This window comes from Primulina huaijiensis, chromosome 8 (genome assembly GCF_012295235.1).
Source record: "Primulina huaijiensis isolate GDHJ02 chromosome 8, ASM1229523v2, whole genome shotgun sequence".
Lineage (NCBI taxonomy): Eukaryota > Viridiplantae > Streptophyta > Magnoliopsida > Lamiales > Gesneriaceae > Primulina > Primulina huaijiensis.
In genome coordinates this window covers 14,118,593-14,133,636 of record NC_133313.1, presented here as the reverse complement: position 1 = coordinate 14,133,636, position 15,044 = coordinate 14,118,593, and the positions used below count along the sequence as shown (strand labels likewise).

General features: G+C 33.2%; 1 long non-coding RNA gene across 2 annotated transcripts; it reads right to left on the bottom strand.

Annotated features, from left to right (window-relative positions):
• Nucleotides 1–7,613: 7,613 nt before the first annotated feature.
• Nucleotides 7,614–14,217, bottom strand: LOC140983312 (uncharacterized). Of its 2 annotated transcripts, none has more exons than XR_012176408.1 (3): nucleotides 13,847–14,217; nucleotides 8,799–12,832; nucleotides 7,614–8,508 (listed from the first exon to the last, which is right to left on the bottom strand). It is a non-coding gene; the product is annotated as an uncharacterized lncRNA (long non-coding RNA). The 2 variants fall into 2 exon arrangements; XR_012176409.1 differs by having other exon boundaries at nucleotides 8,799–12,817.
• Between the last annotated feature and the right edge of the window lie 827 nt (nucleotides 14,218–15,044).

The following is a 15,044-nucleotide window of genomic DNA, read 5'->3' as shown; positions in this document are numbered from 1 at the left end:
CAAAAAACAAAAACAAAATTTTAAATTCAAAATTTAATTTATGTTGTGAAAAAGTAAAAATTTACGGTAAAAAGTAAAAATCTTAAACTCTTAAAATTATCACACTACACATTTTATAATATTTTTCTCTCAACTCAATTGTGATTTTCTTCACAAATGAGATATCTATTTATAGAAAATTTTTACAAATAATCCAAAAATAAAATACATCATTACCTACATCATCACACACTAATTTTCAATATTCAACACCTAATTTTCAACATTCAACATTCACATTTTCAACACAAATATTTAACACATTTTTAAATAATTTTTCAACACTCCCCCTTGTGATGATGATCATAATGATTGTATACATTACGTGTTTTTATACTGCCTCGTTAAAAACCTTACTAGGAAAAACCCATTGGGATAAAAACCATAGTAAGGGAAAAAGAGTGCAGTCACGTAAACTCCCCCTCATGTTGACACGAACAATTCTTCACAAATTTCGTAGATTGCGCATCCCAATATTATATATGTGCTTTCTGAATATTGTCGTAGGAAGTGCCTTTGTGAAGAGATCTGATGAGTTTTCACTTGATTGAATGTGACGAACATCAATACATTTATTCTTCTCAAGCTCCTTGGTGAATGCGAAGAACTTAGGAGGAATATGTTTAGTTCTGTCGCTTTTTATGTATCCTTCTTTCATTTGAGCAACACATGCAGCATTATCTTCATATAGTATCACAGGCTTCTCGTCGAATGATAATCCGCATGAGATTTGGATATGTTGAGTCATTGATTTTAACCACACACATTCACGGCTTGCTTCATGTAGTGCAATAATCTCGGCATGATTTGATGAAGTTGTTACAAGTGTTTGTTTCTGTGAACGCCAAGAAATTGCAGTGCCTCCACGAGTAAATACATATCCAGTTTGAGAACGTGCTTTGTGTGGATCAGATAAGTATCCAGCATCGGCATAACCAATTATACTTGGATTAGCATCTTTTGAATACAAAAGTCCCAAGTCTGTCGTTCCTCGTAGATAACGGAATATATGTTTAATTCCGTTCCAATGTCTCTTTGTTGGATATGTGCTAAATCTTGCCAATAAATTTACGGCAAAAGATATATCAGGCCTTGTACAATTTGTAAGATACATAAGGGCACCGATAGCACTTAGATATGGTACTTCTGGACCAAGAATATCTTCATCATCTTCACATGGACGGAATGGATCCTTTTCTATGTTTAATGATCTAACAACCATTGGAGTACTTAAAGGATTTGATTTGTCCATATTAAAACGTTTAAGGATCTTTTCTGTATAATTTGTCTGGTGAACAAATATTCCACATTCTTTTTGTTCAATTTGTAAACCCAGACAATACTTGGTTTTTCCAAGATCCTTCATTTCAAATTCTTCTTTCAAGTATGACACAACTTCTTGAATTTCCTTATTTGTTCCAATGATGTTTAAATCATCAACATATACAGCAATAATTACGCATCCGGATGTTGTTTTCTTAATGAAAACACAAGGGCATATTGAATTATTTACATATCCCTTTTTCATCAAGTGATCACTTAGCCTATTATACCACATTCTGCCGGATTGCTTCAACCCATATAATGGTCTTAGTAATTTCACAGAATAACATTCTTTGGGTTTTGAACTTTGTGCTTCAGGCATCTTAAATCCTTCAGGGATTTTCATATATATATTACTATCAAGTGATCCATATAAGTAGGCTGTAACAACATCCATAAGACGCATTTCTAAATTTTCAGATACTGCCAAGCTAATCAAATACCGAAACGTAATTGCATCCATCACAGGAGAATACGTTTCTTCATAATCAATTCCAGGCCTTTGAGAAAAACCTTGTGCAACAAGTCGAGCTTTATATCTTACTATTTCATTTTTCTCATTTCGCTTTCGAATAAAAACCCATTTGTATCCAACAGGTTTTACACCTTCAGGTGTAAGGACTATAGGTCCAAAAACATTACGTTTATTTAGCGAATCCAATTCAACCTGGATGGCATCTTTCCATTTTATCCAATCCTGCCGATTTTTACATTCACCAAAAGATTTTGGTTCATGATCTTCATTATCATTTATGATGTCGATTGCCACATTATAAGAAAATATATCATCAATTTCTTCTATATCTTTTCGGTTCCATATTTTTCCAGTATTAATATAATTGATAGAGATTTCATGATTCTCGTCAGTTTGTGGTTCTGACAAAACATTTTCATCATCATGTGTTTCTTCAGGAACATCATTCTCTATTTTGTGATCATTATGTGTTTCTTCAGGAACATCATTCTCTATTTTGTGATCATTGTGTTTCTCTATGAATTTTCTTTTTCGAGGATTTTTATCCTTGGAACCAACTGGCCTTCCACGCTTCAGGCGTTTAATGACATCATGACTATCTTCAATTTGTTTCTTCGGAATTTCAATTCGAGCAGGGGCATTTGCAGCATGTATATATGATTTAGTTACCCCTTTTGTGTCTGCAAATGCATCTGGTATTTGATTTGCTATTCTTTGCAAGTGCACAATTTGCTGTACATCTTTTTCACATTGTTTTGTTCTTGGATCCAGATGTAACAATGATGATACATACCATGTAATTTCTTTTTCGGTATGTTTCTGTTCTCCCCCTAACATTGGGAAGATTTCCTCATTAAAATGACAATCAGCAAAACGTGCTGTGAACACGTCGCCTGTCTGTGGTTCAAGATATCGAATGATCGATGGACTATCATAACCAATATAAATTCCAATCTTTCTTTGAGGTCCCATTTTCTTTCGTTGAGGTGGTGCAATAGGCACATACACCATACATCCAAAAATTCTCAGATGAGAAATGTCTGGTTCTTTACCAAATGCAAGCTGCAATGGGGAGTATTTATGATATGCACTTGGTCTGATGCGAATTAATGAAGCAGCATGTAAAATTGCATGTCCCCATATAGAAATAGGGAGCTTTGTTTTCATAATCATTGGTCTAGCAATCATTTGCAGACGTTTAATCAATGATTCAGCCAATCCATTTTGAGTATGTACATGAGCAACAGGATGCTCAACAATGATTCCCATAGACATACAATAATCATTGAAAGTCTGGGAAGTAAATTCACCAGCATTATCAAGTCTAATTTTCTTGATTGTATAATCGGGAAATTGATTCCTCAATTTTATTATTTGAGCAAGTAATCTTGCAAATGCAACATTTCGAGTTGACAATAAACATACATGTGACCATCTGCTGGAGGCATCAATCAATACCATAAAGTATCTGAATGGTCCACATGGTGGATGGATTGGTCCACAAATATCACCCTGAATACGTTCAAGAAACATTGGTGATTCAGTTTGGATTTTGGCTGGTGATGGTCTTATAATAAGTTTTCCAAGAGAACATGCTTTACATTGAAACTTATTATTCTGAAAGATCTTCTGGTCTTTCAATGGATGACCATGTGTATTTTCTATAATTCTTCGCATCATTGTTGAACCAGGATGTCCTAATCGATCATGCCAATTGGTTAATATTGAAGAATTATCAATTACCATGTTTGATTCAATGGGACGTATATGTGTATAATGCAATCCAGTAGGGAGCATTGGTAGTTTTTCAATCACATATTTCTTTCCTGATTTATATGTGGTAAGACACATATATTTCTCATTCCCTTCATTCATTGTTTGAGTATCATACCCATGGGAATATATATCATTAAAACTCAACAAATTTCTTTTCGATTGTGGTGAATATAAAGCATCATTGATCAAAAATTTTGTACCATTAGGTAACAAAAATTGTGCTTTACCACATCCTTTAATCAAGTCTACAGGACCTGATATTGTATTCACCGTTGTTTTTGTTGGTTTTAGTTCCAAGAAATATCTTTTATCTCGGAGGATAGTGTGCGTTGTACCACTATCGGGTATGCAAACTTCAGCTTTGCTCATAGCATTTTCCATATTTGAACTTCAAAAAATATGCAATGAAAAAAAATTAATGACAATACATATTTAAATATAACACATATCATAATTGTACAATAAAACATTATCATATAAATACATGAAAAATAAATTATTGTACATTTATATTCTACCACTATATTGTTCATTTTCAGAGAAATCATTGAGAAAATCTGCAGCATCAATATTGTTCATTTCTATCCCACCAACATATTGATCATTTCCAGAGAAATCATTCATAAAATCAGCAGCATCAAAATGAGTTGAATCACTCAAACGGTCACTTCGCTCAGTGAAGTTGGTCTCCTTTTCTTTCCCCTTTATCGATTCTTTATAAAGTTTGCAAAGATGCTCAGGGGCTCGACAAATACGAGACCAATGTCCTGGAGTACCGCATCTGAAACAAGAACTTTCAAATCTTTTCGAGTGATTTTCATTAACACTCATGTTTTCTTGATGCCTTTTCTGTGGATGGTTTGGGACGTTATTTTGAGATGAGTTATAGAAATAACTATCTCGATTATTTTCAAAACCACGGCCGCGTCCACGACCACGACCACTTCCTCGTCCACGTCCACGTCCACGACCTCGACCTCGACCTCGACCTCGACCAAAACCTTGTCTTTGAATTTGATTTTGGTTTCCAGGTTTAAATTCATTTTTACTTACAGCATTTACTTCTGGAAATGCTGTTGATCCAGTGGGTCGGGACTGATGATTTCTCATTAATAGCTCGTTGTTCTTTTCCGCCACAAGAAGACAGGCGATGAGTTCAGAATATCTCGCAAATCCACGCACTCTATATTGTTGCTGTAGTGTTATATTTGATGCGTGAAACGTGGAAAATGTTTTTTCAAGCATTTCCGATTCTGTAACCTCATGTCCACAAAATTTTAACTGCGAGATTATTCTATACATCGCTGAATTGTAATCACTGACTTTTTTAAAGTCTTGGAATCTTAACATATTCCATTCATCACGGGCGGTCGGAAGTATAACTTCCCTTATATGTTCAAATCTCTCTTTTAATCCTTTCCACAGAGCCATGGGATCTTTTTCGATGAGATATTCACATTTTAAACCTTCATCAAGGTGTCGTCGTAAAAATATTATAGCTTTTGCTTTTTCTTGTGATGAAGATATACCATTTTCTTTAATGGTCTCGCTTAGACCCAATGACTCAAGATGCATTTCTACATCAAGAGTCCATGGCATATAGTTTTTCCCAGTAATATCAAGAGCGATGAATTCGAGCTTTGCCAAGTTTGCCATGGTGGTACTAAAAATTACGATGCATTTTATTAGTTAATGAATATTGCAATACAAAGTAATGGATAAACAACAAGTACAAGTATTCGTAAAAATAAAGAAAACACACGAGGAGGATATTCTCCGATAAATACAAGACTGGTGAGTATGATAACCAAAATAATTAAAAATAACCTCGTGAAAGCCATCTTCTTTTTTTCTTCGAAAATTTGATGAAGAATAATTTTTAGAGAAGAAGAGAAAGTTGGAGTGATTGAATGTATTTGTGAGATTGTATTTATAGAGCAAAAACTAGCCGTTTTGTTACCGTTTATTACCGTTGGTGTATAAGAAAATAAATGTATGTATTTGTATAATTTTATGGTAATAATATGGTGTATATAATATTAGTCATATTTAAATAATTATGTATATCATATCACATTATTATAATTAGGTGTCATAAGTTATTTTGTTTAAAAAACCTTATAGGCTTTTATACTTGTCGTATCCCTTACCGGGAGTGTGGGATGTCGTCTTAACATCCTCCCAGGATTTATAACAAGTTTTTGAAAAAATTATTTTTATTATTTCTAACAATAACATTATATTATATATTACATATATAAACAATAAATAAATAACAGTAAAATAAATATTATTACTTTTGTTACCTTTTTCTTCTGTTCGGAGCTTGGAAAAATATGGAGGACTTTTAGAGCTTCGTGCTGATAACGTGTTGTGAAAAAGTAAAAATTTACGGTAAAAAGTAAAAATCTCAAACTCTCAAAATTATCACACTACACACTTTATAATATTTTTCTCTCAACTCAATTGTGATTTTCTTCACAAATGAGAGATCTATTTATAGAAAATTTTTACAAATAATCCAAAAATAAAATACATCATTACCTACATCATCACACACTAATTTTCAATATTCAACACCTAATTTTACCTAATTTTCAACATTCAACATTCACATTTTCAACACAAATATTTTTCACATTTTTAAATAATTTTTCAACAATTTATATATTTACAATTAAAAATATTTTTGTAGTAGTAGTTTTCGAATAGAGTGAGCGTGCGTTCGGGGTAAAAGTAATTGTTATCTAACCTCATCGTTCACAGTCTCTCAAATCTTATAGATTAGAGATTTACCTAAATAGACTTTACACAATTGCTATTACAAAGATATCCCTTATCTTTTAAATCATATTCAATATCAATTTAATAATCTCAAACTCTTTATTTTATTATCTCATTAATTTCATGCGTATAGAGGTGACCGTGAAATACATCAATCCTATTTCTTTAAGCAAGTATGAATTTCTTTTTTTCCACTTAACTTTTACTTAAAAAAAATTGATTTTATATTGATATTACTGTGTGTGTAGGTATGTGAGTTATGACAAAATCAGTTTGTTACTAATTTTGTTTATGTCAAATCATTAGAATATATTGCTTAAAATTGATTACTGTAATTTTGATTTTAATTTTTTTTAATATTTGACTTGATTATTTTCATGAGCAACAATCGTAATTAAAATATTATAACTTTGGTGTTTTCGTATGCACTAATTCAAACTAACAATTCATAATTTTATTAAAATATGTTTATTGATATAAGTAAATAGTATTAAAAAAATTAATATCTTATAAATTAAATAAAACAGAACAAATGTTAAATCAATTCTTTAAAAAAATAGATACTTAAATAAATGAATCAAGAAAATGGAACATGTGTGGTCATAAAAAAAGGGTATTTTAGGATTTTTAAATTATATAAGACATAATGCAAATTATGTAATAAAGAAGATCATTTTTAAAATTAGGACTTTGAAATAGACTACAATAATCAATTTCCTTAGGCTCTAAACCAAGATATCGACCAGAAATATATATCTAACTAACTGAGTAGTTTTCTTATGAGACAGTTTTACATAAATTTTTATCATCTAAACCTATTTCACGTTTTATACACTTTTAAGGCCACTCAATAAGGCAAACAACAAAGCTAAGTGTAGCATAAAATTGAAGTGCAGAAAAACGATAAGCGTCAATCATACAAATTATATCATCCTTTTACGTACAAGTTTAGCAGCAGTTAGATGCCGACGTCCAACTTATTTCCTAGAACAGTTCAGGAAGAGATCGTTTGAGTTACTTAACTACAGTGAATATTATACGACGGTTAGAGATCATGACAGGGCATTCTCCCTTGTCATCTTATTCAACAAACTCTGTAAACAAGGTTCCTTCGATCTATGGGGAAACAGAAAGAGCAAATAATATAAACGATAACAAGGGAGAATGCCCTGTCATGATCTCTAACCGTCGTGCAATATTCACTGTAGGGAGAATCAATAAAAAATGTTGTGAAAGAGAGATTACATTTCGTGAAAAATAGCAGAATGCACAATATTGACTATTAAAATTAATCGACAAGTCGCGTGGAGAGCTTAAAGTTTTACTAAGGATGGCCAACTTAATTTTTCACAAGGTAGTTGGGAGGTAAAACTTGAATGATTTGTTCTACTCCTCCATTTGATGGTTGTGCCCCTTACAAGAAGGAAAGCGACGGAATTTGCAACTTACTGAAGTGCAAACTTACATATTCTATTGTATTTATTGGTGAACCTTGTAATGTAATGTTTTCTTTTCGGGTTAATCTATTTAATCAGCCAAGCCAAAAAGCATCTGAGTACAACCATCGATACCTCAACATAGATATTGATGGTTTCCTTTCTCCAAGTAGCAGACGAACAACGAGATAAAATTTATAGGATCTTTTTATAATAAGCTGTCATAATTAAGGGCAAAAAGCAAATAAAAACTGACATCGCCATAGGATGTCCTGAATTATCATTACCTAAACTCCTTTCTCAGCAGGACGAAATTTTCTCAACCTTTGTGACACAAAAACATATTGTTATTTCCTTCTTCCTGGTAGTTCAATCATACTCGTGGATGTAGATGTAAACTTGTGGAAGCATATCAATATATGCAGAGCATCGAGTTTTGTAAATAAGAAATTAATCATCTACAAATCATCAAGCAAGTTTTGAAGACGCATGAGGAAAAAAAAACCAGAAAAAGAATAATTGGACGTACTGATTCAACTTTCCACCAAGTACTAAAAGCACAGAGGCCCATAACCCCTGCAGTCAAATAACATCAGAGGACCATATTTTCCATTCTCAACATCTGCCTGAGTAAGAGGATGACCCCGGCCACTGATCATAGTCACAGTTCCTTCCCTAGAACAAAACTTGCACCGGAAGTTGAAAAAAGATAATAAGAAATTACTATGAAATGACAAATTATCCTCGCCAAACCCAAATCAATTAGTGTAACAGGTATTCAAGAAAACAAAAATATATGTTGCCAAATATTATTCTTTTCAATTCGGACAAAGCCTTCCTAGAATGTGGGTGCATTTATGTTCATAGGCATAAGATAATAAATAAAACCCGAGTATGCAGAGTTCAAGTGATAACATCAATCATCAGATACATGAGAGAGAGAGAGAGAGAGAGAGAGAGTTTACCTTCTGGGCAAGATGCGATTCACCCTTGCCTTTTGTAGAAGAAACTATCTCATTCAAGCTAATACACGTCTCTTTCTGTGTCACTTCTCCATAGTTCCCACATTTCAGAAACACGTAGATGAAAAGTACACACAGTGTGAGGAATGATTTTTTGAAAGAACGAAAATAATTATCAATTTTACTTCAAGTATATTCAAAACAAGGTTTAATTGGTCAAGGTAACTTAAAAAATCATTATCAGATCTGAATCCCACTTGGATAGACATTTCCTGTGATATTCATGAACTGCCATGTTCCAGACCGTAAATCAGTTGTAACACACTTTATGCCAAAACAAGATGAGAATAAAAGATTTTCAAAGTGATAATAATTCTTTTACGCTAAAACATCGGAAAAAACAAATGCCAATTACATGTACCCAAATCAATTAACAACTTATATCAATCAAAAGAAAGGCTCGGATGATGATCCCCACAATAAATCTAACAACTTGAAAGAGAACTTAATATGAAACAATTACGAGTGACATTTACATGAAGAGCAACGGATATCATTTAGCTTTGCAGCCCACCACATTAAAAGTTACCAGCTGTAAAATACACAGCAGGAAACAAGACATACTATTCCGAAAAGACCAGGACGCGATTACATTGATATAAATCCAGATAATACTAACCATACAAAAATCCCAGCAGCAGCATAATATTACATGCCCTTACATGATCATGTATAAATATTTACGTCTACTATCAGCATTTGTCTGGGTTCTAGCTATTTTAAAATCAGTGCAACAAAATTGGAATAAAACCTTCAGAAAACTCTCCAAGAATGCATTTTGTGTAAATATAGGGGAAAATTCTGACAACACTATATTAGCAGAAATAAATTACAAATGAGTTGAGCATGAAAACTACAGTTCAAAATGGCTTATTAAACAGTAAATGAAAGTGAGAACTAAACTAAACAGACATAGAGCAACACAAACACAGAGAGGAAAGCAAATCAACGAATTAACCTAAACACAAATAATAATCGAAATTAAAGTGACAAAACTAACAATATATTGCAACGTATTGGACATACGAGTTCAAATACGATCACAATTCATAAATAACCTCCGATTTAGTCAACAAAATCGAGGGAAAATACAAAAAAAACGGAGATACCTTGAAGTTGCAGGAGAAGTTAGCATCATTGCAACCGTCCTGAGGCAGGAGGTCAGTAAGATTCTCAAGCTCCGTGCTGATCATCGACATGTAGTTCACCATTTCTTCACTGTAAAAGCTTCGAATCTCCGGAATTCTCGCTCACCGTGTGTCCTTCCTGTATTCTTGCGTGGGTAGGTATCTGTATACAATTGTCTCGAGATAAAGGGTTTCTGTTTATAATTTATACGCTTAAATCTTATTTATGGTCCAAACACTTGCAAAACCCTTGCACCCCACCACGATGAATTGAAATCAAAACCAATATTTCTTGATTTTAGGAAAAATGAGAGAATTTCATTGCACAAAAAAATGAGAGAACCGTCTGTACAAAACTCAATGAATGAATTTGCATACAAGTTTTTGCCCTTATATAATATGCTAATACAATTGTAATCAAGTCTACCAACTAATCATCTGACTAGGCAACCGACTACGTATAACTATATTTGTTCATAAAACTCCCCCTCAAGATAGATAAGGAGTGAATGTTGTGCACTCCCATCTTGGACGAGAGACCTCGGAATTGAGCTGACAGCAACGCATTAGAAAACAAGAAAGTAAGTTGTAGGGTCGAGGAAGCATGCATGAGTTTAATGATTCCAGATTGAACTTCTCTCGCACAACATGACAATCAATCTCAATATGTTTGGTCCATTCATGGAAGACGGGATTAGATGCAATGTGTATTGCGGCTTGAATATCACAAAAAAGCTAACGGTTCTTGACGGTGAACTCCAAGATCTTTAAGAAGAGATATCACCCATAAGACCTCACATAGCTGCAACCATGGACCTATACTCAGGTACAGCTGATGACCTCTCAAAGGCTTGTTGTTTCTTCGATCGCCAAGATACCATAGATTTTTCAAGAAACACATAAAAACCTGTTGAAGACTTCTGTGTGTCTAGACACGCCCCCCAATTAGCATCAGAAAAGAAACTAAGCTTGAGATTCGAATCTGAACTGTAAAACATGCATTGGCCAGTTGTTCCCTTAATATATTTCATCACATTGATCGTAGCATCCACTTGTGGCACTCAAGGCTTAGACACATATTGGCTTAGTTTATTTTGCACAAGTGAAAAAGGGTCGTGTAATCGTGAGGTACAACAACGTCCCAATCAATCTTCTGCAGGATGATGAATCAGGAAGCAATTCCCCATCCTCGTGACTTATTTTCATGTTAACATCCATAGGAGTGGTCCTTGGTTTGCATCCAAGGAATCCTGCTTCATTAACCAATTGTAAAGCATAGTGTCTTTAGCAAATAGAAATACATATCTTCGAATGTGCAACTTCGATCCCGCAAAAATATTTTAATTCTCCCAAGTCTATCAAGCAAAACTTGTTCTTAATAAGAACCTTAAAATTTGTTGCTTCTTTCTCATTGTTTGTAGGTTCAACAGTACCATCAACATACACCAACAAAGCCAAGAAAATATCTCCATGAGTGCGAATAAACAATGAGTTATCAGAATGTGACTCCATAAAACAAAGATTTATCAAGGTAGAAGAGAATTTTGCAAACCATTGGCGAGATGCTTGTTTGAGTCCGTGGAGTTATTTATGTAGCCTGCACACAGTATTTTTAGGCAAGGACTCTCCCTTTCTGCGATACCCTGGAGTCAGAGACATATAAGCTTCTTCGGACAAGTCCCCATGAAGGAAAACCATGTTCACATCAAGTTGAAACAAAAACCAACCGCGAGCCGCTGCAAGAGCTAATAGGATTCCAATGGACACAATCTTAGCAACAAGGGAAAAAGTTTCAAGATAATCGATACCCGTTTGTTGTGTATATCCCTTAGCAACAAGCCTAGCTTTCTAACATTGCAAGGTGCCATCAGCTAAAAATTTAGCTTTATAAACCCAACGACAACCACAGTTTTACCAGGTGACAAAGATACAAGAGACCATGTACCATTGTTTTCTAAGGCTCGAAGCTCTTCAGTCATGGCCTGCCTCCATTCGTGCAACACAACAGCCCGAAAGAAACTTTAAGGTTCAACAATGGAAGATACATTGAACAAAAAAGCTCGAAAAGAAGGTGCAGTTTGTGGGTTTCAAGAATTGAAGATAATGGATGGTCAGTCAAGGATTTAGGACGGTGATCAACAACATAGCACTGATAATCACGAAGATGAACCGGCCTGGAAGAGATGCACTGGGAACGAGTCGGACTAGGAGCATTGATACGGGAAGAGTCACTGACAAGATTGGTTGGGAGATAACATGAAAACAACACACTTTCAGAGGATAGCTCAAGACTATCCTTAGTTTGAGAAATCTTTTCAAGAAACGGGAAGATAGATTCATGAGAAGGGACATCCGGAGAAATGTTCACCTCATTTGTGTCAAGATTTAGCAACTCGTATCCCTTATACCTTGGTGGATACCCAAGGAACATGGACTTGGTGGCTCTAGGGGAGAACTTTGAACGCGAAGAGATGAGAGTAGACAAATAGCAAAAGAATTGAAAATTCTTTAAATGTGAATACTTTGGGTGCTTGTGATATAATAGTTCAAAAGGCGTTCTATTGGACAAAAGCGGAGGAAGAGTCCGGTTAATGAGATACACAATTGTGGTAACACACTCATTCCAATAAATCAATGGGGTGCCATATTGAAAAAAAGCATGCGAAAATTTGAGAATTTCTTAATATTTTATTTCCACAACAGAGTTTTGTTATGGATGTTCAAGAGAATAATGATAATGAACAATGTCTTTGTCCAGGAAGAATTTGGTGAAGTTAAATTCTGGCGCATCATCACTCCGAACCGCTTAGATGTTCTTACCAAATTGGGTATAGGCTAAGGAATAAAAAGCTGGAAAGACATTAGACACATCAGATTTTGATCGCAACATATATATCCAAGTAAATCTAATATGATCATCAACTATAGGACAAAAATATTTGAACCCTTCAACTGTAAATGGAATAAACAGACCCCAAATATCAATGTGAATAAGATCAAAAGTATTGTCACAAATATTATTATTTGATATAAAGGGTAATCGCTTTTGTTTGGAAAGATGACATATTGAACATTGTGTTACATCCAGGGGCCTAGCTTCATTAGGGGCTAGGATGGGCTTTAGCCCAGCCTAGTCTCGGGATTAATGTGTATATATAGTTATATATTTTAGGAATTTTAGTTACTGATCAAAATTTTTATACATGGATATCTATGAGTTTTAAATAATCTAGTATTTGAGATTATTCTATATCTATGGGGTTATCTTAATTTATATATTTACTCATTTTAATTCTACACTTTATATATATATTTGTGTTGTTATGGTTATAAATATGTATTTACATAAATATACTGAAAATATATAAATACTAAATAATAATCAAATTAAGTGATAATTATTAGAGTACAAAATTGTATAACTAAATTATTTGAATGAATAATGTCATATGTACAATCAAATTTTTTATTTATTTTACTATGAATTTATTTTAAAAGTTCATTATTATAAATGATATTTATCATGTATCTTGATATATTAAGTTCTTAAAATGATTTTTAAAATTTATCTAGTTCATATTATACAAAATATAACAAAAAAAATTTAAAAATATATTAAATAATATTTACATTTTCAATATCCAGCCCACCCTATTTTAAAATCTTGGCTACGCCCCTGGTTACATCGTCATCTACAGGATTGAAATGCAACTCAGTACCTATTACAGAAAGTCGCTCTAATCTAGAACGCCAAAGCGTAGTTTTGTTGAGAAAAACATTACAGACAGTAGCATGAACATTTGAATTGATGAAGACATATAAATTGCCTACTCGTTTACCCATCACACTATTTGATCCCGATACCTGATTCGCGCTCTTCCTTGACCTTGATTCTGCTTATGATTACATTTAGAATGTCCAGGTGGATAACCACGCAACTTGTAGCATAGCGTTTGTGTATCCACAATGAGAACAAACAGTTCCGTTCTTGCCCCAAATCTCTCGAGCAGTGGTCATATACATCAAGCAATCCGTTATTCTCGACTTACAGAATTCAAAATCCACGATATAACCATGTCATTACATCGATCCGAGGTGTTGAGATTGGAACTTACGAGCAGATGAGATACAATGATTAACCGTGGGTGATCGGTAGTATGGGCTACTGGAATCCTCCTATTTGCAGTGATACCATTTTAGGAAAATCGAGCAGATTTCATCGCAGAGAACCGTCTAAACAAAACTGAATGTATGTATGACTGTGATGAGTGATAATGACTAATGTTATTATATAATAAATAAAGCAATTTCTTGTTTTATTTTAGTGCAAATTGTATTATTTTATATCATAAGGTGCCTAATAATTGTGGTGGCAATTACAATTTTATTAGTTATATAAATTTACCTAGTTTTTGTTTTAGTATTTTAATTTATCAAATTTTGATTTTTATAAAGTAATTTGGATTTTTTTCGTGTTGGTTTTTTTTTATCTGAAACTATTATATCTACCGGATATTTCTCATTTGATACTGGTACTTTCATATGTGACTTATGTGACAAGAATAAACCTTATATTACACAAATTAAATATACATAAACAAAAATATTGTGATACAACAAACATTTTTCTTTATATTTTGAAGTGTTGTAGGTCATTTTGATTTATTTTTTTCATTTTTATATAAGATGAATTTAAATTTGAGTTATATGATTAATAAAATAAATGATATTATATATATTTAATGGTTTCAGAAAAAAACCATGAAAACTAATGTTAAACAAATTACCAGACGAAAACTCAAAACAAATTAAGTTATGTGACTAAATTTGCAATTTTTCCTTAAAAATGTCTCAAATCAAATGCAAAGATAAAGATGGCGGACAAGAACCAAAAATCCCAACTCTTGTGGAACCACCAGGTTGCAAGAAACAGCAAATCATCAAATATTTAATTAAATCAAACATGTCTATAATGCAGTATAAATTCTCAACTAAATCGTTAAATCAGGCTTATAGACCTAAATCTTTCTCAAGTCTTTTAAACCAGCAAGGATTTTTTTTA